Source organism: Humulus lupulus, chromosome 2, assembly GCF_963169125.1.
Source record: "Humulus lupulus chromosome 2, drHumLupu1.1, whole genome shotgun sequence".
Classification (NCBI taxonomy): Eukaryota; Viridiplantae; Streptophyta; class Magnoliopsida; order Rosales; family Cannabaceae; genus Humulus; species Humulus lupulus.
Genome location: NC_084794.1, coordinates 278,449,980 through 278,455,881, shown reverse-complemented (window position 1 = coordinate 278,455,881; position 5,902 = coordinate 278,449,980).

Below are 5,902 nucleotides of genomic sequence, written 5' to 3'. Positions count from 1 at the left end.
ACGTTCTTGAGAATACTCCCAATTCTCATACGAGGCGGCACCACCCCTAGGTCCATATAGGTAGAATTCTTACAGTATTTCGTTACCAAAAATACTTGTCTTTACAAGACTGAATTCTATTAAAAAACCTTTCGGTTTTAACCCTCCACTTGGTAACACACAAGTACTCAATATCTTAGATGGGACTTGTTTTGAGTACAACTAATATTCACTTGATTGGCTTGTTGTTACTTATTGAACCTAACACTAGTTGAATAACTAGTGTTAAGATAGGTTACCATCAATTGTGAATCTCTTTAGGGAGTTTAAGTCTCATCCCTCGAGATGATGCAGCTGCTAAATCCCTCGTTAGTGGCTTAGTGAAAGGATCCGCCAGATTTTCACTTGTTCTCACATAGGATATTGAGATGACTCCTCTTTGAATCAATTCTCTTATATATCCATGTCTTAGACTAATGTGTCTAGACTTCCCATTATACACTCCGCTGTATGCTCTAGCCAATGTCGCTTGGCTATCACAATGTATTGATATAGTAGATACACTCTCTTTGATTAGGGGAATCTCTATCAACAGATCCCTTAACCATTCGGCCTCTTTGCTGGTAGCAGCTAGAGCTATGAACTCTGCTTCCATAGTAGAATGAGATATACAGGTTTGTTTGTTGGAGCCCCAAGAAATTGCACCTCCACCAAGTGTAAATACCCAACCAGTTGTGGACAAGTTGTCCCCAAGATTCACTACAAGAATAAAGCCTATTAGCGGCGTAATTATTAGCGGCGGACTAAGTCCGCCTGTAATGTACAGTATATTAGCGGCGGACTTGGGGGTCCACCGCTAATAATAAGTGACTATTTAAAAATATTAAAAAATGTATTAGCGGCGGACTGTACGACTATTAGCGGCGGAGGCTCAGCCGCTAATATTCCAAAATAAATGCGCGGGAACAGTTTTTAAAATTTATTAGCGGCGGATAATCACCTTTATTAGAGGCGGACTATCTGCCGCTTATACTATCAGCGACGGGTAATCACCTTTTATTAGAGGCGGGCTACCCGCCGCTAATACTATCAGCGGCGGGTAATCACCTTTTATTAGAGGCGGGCTACCTCGCCGCTAATAATATTATTGGCGGCGGGTCCCGCCGCTAATAATATTATTGGAACCACCCATTTCCTCTTAGCGTCTGTTCTCAAACTAATCCCTCTTCGTCCATTTCCTCCGTCCATTTGCTCTTCACGACTCTCCCTAACGCCGAGCCTCTCCAGTCCCTGACGCCGACTCCATCTCGAACTGCTCTCTCTCCCTAACACCAAGCCTCTCCAGTCCCTCACGCTGGTTCGCCACAAACACGCGAACCCAATTGCCTCTTCTAAGGTGAACCACTTTCTCACATATATATATATAACAATGTATCTATATTCATATTGTGCTCTAAATGTTTTTATACTTCTCTCAGGCAACGACAACTAGTGACCTACGCCGATTGGCCTCCTTCGCCACTGACCCATACCTCTCAGGCGTAAGTTTTAGTGTTTGAATTATCCATTGTTCCATTTTTTTTCTACTGTTTATGTTTATGCTTCAAGAATGATATGATTTGCTTTGTGGAGCAAAATTTTCTAATTGTATTCTCTGATAATTTTGTAGTGTATAATATGATTGTGCTCTAATGATATGATTTGCTGTGTATTTTTGTGTATCTTTCATGAGGGTGTCTTTCTGTGTCACCTCCACACCGAGCAGACCCACAATGCATATGTAATCTGTTTTATTCTTATATATATATATCATGTGTGTTTTGTTCTCCACATTTATTGTTGATTAAATGGTTAAGTAAAATTTGTATCACACTTATAATCTATTTCTGTAATATGTAGAAATTATTAATATAATTTGTTAATTATTTTGTGTTTATAATTTTTATGTGAAATTTATTAATATTATAGAAAAATTAGGATGGATTTATTATTTTAATTTAAATCAAACAAGTGCATGCATTTTAAGCACTTGCAAAAGTTAGATTAATAAATTGATTAAAATAAATATACTTGTGTAGGTCATTATTGTAAGTGGTATAGAAACACTTGTTTTATACTAGCTACTTTTGTGCTCTCTGCTTTAATCATCTTCAATGGTGAATAATGGTGTATTTTATACTTATTTGCAATGTAATGCCTAACCAACAAATTGCATTTTTTTATACTTAGTTTTATATTATTTTGGTTTGAATTTTTTTCATGTATCTTTTGGTCTTAATTTTTTTTTATCAGGACAACGACACACCCACTACCCCGACACACACACGACCTTGGCACACCCTCAACAGGTGTGGATATATTTTTTGTAATTAATATCTTTAGTATTTTCTGAATAATTTATTTTGTATTTGTTTAGTGCACAATATTTGAGTTTTGAGTCCTTTAGTTAGTATCCTTGGTATGTAAATCTTGACATCTATTATTAAGATATATGTTTTTTCTTACTTTATTTTTTAATTGCTTTCTTTCCTGTTATTTTTTTTTTGTCCACGGAGTGAAAATTAGTAAGAAAGATGAAAATCAAAATAAATAGGAATATATAAATAATTATAGGACTATTTTGGTTAAAAACAAAATTTAAGTGATAATTTAAATTAATTTATAAAATATAATAATAGATGGTTTAGTATTAAGTAAAATATAGTGTTTTTGTTAATATTGAATAAAGAGGATTTAAACTTGATCAATCAGATTATTAGCACCCATATTTTCTTTATCACCATTTTATTAATTATTTAATATTAATTAAACTAAGTGCTAGAAAAATATACAAATTCAATTAAAATTAATTTAAATTTTAAAATATTTTTTTAATGTTTGAATCATTTTTAAATTTTAGTAATAAATTTTGAATTATTTTTTATTTAAAAAAATTTTGTAATTATTTTTTAAATTAAAATTGAAACAAACTAATTATATCACGTATGTGTTCCTCCATTGCCATTATTAGCGGTCACACCAAATTTTTTGAACTACTTACTAATTTTTGTCAAAAAAAAAAAGTATTTAGTCAAATAAGTGAAATCTTTTATAGTACTAACTAACTTTCATCGCAACTTGATATTTTTAATAGGGAAACTAATTTTGTTTAGATTGTGAAATTTTTTGAAACAAATTTAAGATAGTTTATTTAATAAAAAAAGTGAGTATAGAAAGAAAAAAAAACAACAATAAGTGCATATTATCATGTTATTTTGTTCTTTTTGCTTGAACATATGTTATTATTATTATTATAATTTGTAAAAATAGAACAAAAAAATTAATTAGTAGTTAATTTATTTTCTCAGTCTCGGTATGCTTGTGATTGATGGTTGTTGACTAAAACCAACAATTACAGGGATATCAGCACAGAAATGATAAGTTAAAAATATTATAAATAAAATAATGAATGATAAAGATTAATAAAATTTATCTAATTATTTTAAAAAATAAATTAGTCTTAAAGTCAAATAATAATTAATTTATAAAATTATTATTATTATTATTACAAATTAAAAAATTATGAATAAATAATAAATTATAAATTACATGAATATAGAAATTGATAATTATATTTAATAAAAGTTTAAAAAATTAAGAATAAATAATTATATAAATAATAATTAATTTTTAATAATTTAATTAATTAAATAATAAAAGTTTGATATAATATTATCTAATTAAATAATTTAATTTAATTTTTTTATTGAATAACATTGTTTAATATAAATTACATGAATATAAAAATTGATAATTATATTTATTAAAATTTTAAAAAATTATGAAGAAATAATAAATTAGTTTAGGAAAAAAAAATTTGTTTATAAATAACATTATCTAATAAAACATCATAAAATAGCATAAGATATTATAATATTGCATAAGATTTCAAAAATGATAACAAATCTCCTTTGTTATCCATTTCTATTCACATTACTAAAACTCACACTCTTATAACACTTTAGATGGCGATTGACAAGACTTGGACAACATTGAGAAATCGTGGTTGTCAAGAATATTGGAATGGTCTGCAAGCTCTTTTGAGGATGGCGTCGGAACATAAAGATTCTGATGGAAGAATTAGGTGCCCATGTGTGAGATGCAATAATAATATATTTGAATCTTTGGATGTAGTTCGGGCACACGTATTTGATAAGGGTTTTCATCAAGCTTATGATAAGTGGATTTTTCATGGTGAGGTGGAAGAAATTGTTACTGATGAGGTGGTTGACGAGAATGAAGACGATGAGATGATTCACGTTGTGGAAGACTTCCTTTTACCGACAACTGAGGAAGTAGAAAGGGATCCCGGTGGGAGTCAGTATTATGATGAGTTATTTGAGGAGATTGAAGCGGAGTTGTATCTTGGATGTGATTGGATTTCATCCTTGAACTTTTTAGCAAATTTATTGCATCTAAAAGTTAGAGGGAAGATGCCTAACAACATATTTGATGAATTGCTGAAGTTGTTAAAGCTTGCATTTCCTAAGGAAAACAAAATCCCCAGATCGTTCTACGAGGTGAAAAAGAGATTGAAAAAATTAAGGTTGGGATACGAGTCCATTCATGTGTGTCAGTATGATTGCTGCTTATTTTACAATGAGCATGCATCTAAAGAGACATGTCCAGTATGCGGAAGTAGTAGATGGATTATTTCCGAAATGACGAAAGGAAAAAAAGTGCCACACAAGGTGATGCGTCACTTTCCGTTGACCCATCGGTTGAAAAGATTATACAGTTCAAGGATTATAGCAAAACACATGATATGGCATCACTCCGGGAAATCAAAAGATGAAGGGGTGATGCGCACCCGGTGGACGACTCTGTGTGGAAGGACTTTGATGCCAAGCATCTTGATTTTTCAAGGGATCCCAGAAATGTTCGTCTGGGCTTAGCTGCTGATGGATTTAATCCATTTGGCAACATGAACCTTGCATACAGCATGTGGCCTGTGGTGTTGGCAAACTATAATCTGCCACCTTGGTTGTGCATGAAAGACAATTATTTCATGTTGACCCTCCTTATTCCTGGGCCAAAATCACCCGGTAAGGACATGGATGTATTTCTGAGACCATTGGTGGATGAGTTGAAGGATCTGTGGGTTAACGGAGTGGATACAAGAGATCATACGACTAACAGGATGTCCAAGATGCGGGCAGCCCTTTTGTGGACAGTGAACGATTTTCCAGCTTGCAGTAGTTTGTCTAGATGGAGTGGTCAGGGATACGAAGCTTGTCCTACATGTAATGAGGACACAACTTCCATCCGAGTGATCGGTAAGACATCTTACGTTGGTCACAGAATATTCTTGCCAAGTACTCATCGAATGAGAAGAGACAAAGAGTTCGATGGAGAAGTTGAGAGAAGACGTCCTCCGAGACGGTTTACTTGTGAGGATATACTAGAACAAGTTAATGCTCTTGTAGCGCAAGTTCCAGGAAAACATGTCCAGTTTGGGGGTGTGAAACGTAAAAGAGGAGTAGATGAAGGTAATTGGAGGAAAAAAAGTATTTTTTATGAGCTTGAGTATTGGTGTACAAACAAATTAAAACACAATATAGTTGTCACGCATGTTGAGAAGAATGTGTGTGATAGTCTCCTTGGCACCATCTTAGACAATGATAAATCTAAGGACACCACTAATGCCAGACATGATTTGAAAAAGATGGGTGTGAGAGAATCATTGTGGATTTATGAAGATGAGAATGGAAAGTTGATGAAGCCGCACGCTCCTTATGTGTTAACTCCGGCGCAGAGGCAACAATTTTGTCAGTTTATAAAAGGAGTTAGATTTCTAGATGGCTTTTGTTCAAATTTGAAGAAGAAAGTGTCCGAGAATGATACAAATATTCTTGGGTTGAAGTCACATGAGTGTCATGTGATA